Source organism: Austrofundulus limnaeus, unplaced genomic scaffold (assembly GCF_001266775.1).
Source record: "Austrofundulus limnaeus strain Quisiro unplaced genomic scaffold, Austrofundulus_limnaeus-1.0 Scaffold0, whole genome shotgun sequence".
Classification (NCBI taxonomy): Eukaryota; Metazoa; Chordata; class Actinopteri; order Cyprinodontiformes; family Rivulidae; genus Austrofundulus; species Austrofundulus limnaeus.
In genome coordinates this window covers 855,527-856,306 of record NW_013952402.1, presented here as the reverse complement: position 1 = coordinate 856,306, position 780 = coordinate 855,527, and positions in this window count along the sequence as shown.

Genomic DNA, 780 nt, shown 5'->3' with positions numbered 1-780 from the left:
TTACTGGTTCAGGACGTCAGAGGAGGGATCCCGTGGAGGCGGGACCGAGCTGAGCCTGAACGCAACACTCACATCAAACCAGTATAAACCTCCTAAAGCTTCGTTCGTTTTTTTTTATTAGCTGTATGACGTTTTTTTTCTCCTGTTTTTATTGTTTTTTTTTAACGATAGAAATACAATAATGAACCTATGTGTGTATTTAGTGAGCACATGTCAGCCCAGGTCCGCCACCACCTGGTCAAACTCTGAAGGACCATTCAAACACACGTTGACTTTTCATCCAAATAATCTCTACTTTTATTGTGAAATTTCAATTAAAGGGTAGTTCAGCTCTTTGAAGTGGGAATGGTGGCAGTTTTACAAAAGGAGACCCATTAATAAACAGTTAGTGATGTATTAATTAAGCTGTAAGGACTGTTTGTTTCCAGAGTCAAATCAATCTCTAACAGCATAAAGATTTGGCTCAAAGGAGACATGTCATGCTTTTAAATCATTCTTTTTCCTGTTTAAATCCAGTGGTGGCCACAGTTCCCCCAATACACTAATTTTCTCATTAGTGCTTTTTGGGTTTTGCTATTTCTTAACTCATTAGTGGATTAGCGCTTGTTCAATTTATGGGCTGAATTTAGAAGCACTAACTGAGGTCTTTAAATGTTATTGACCAGGGGTGTCACTAGGTTTTAAGGACAAGGGGGGCTTAGAGCCCAGGAGACGCTTTTTGTATATTATATATTTGTATTGTGTGTGTGTGTGTGTGTGTGTGTGTGTGTGTGTGTGTGT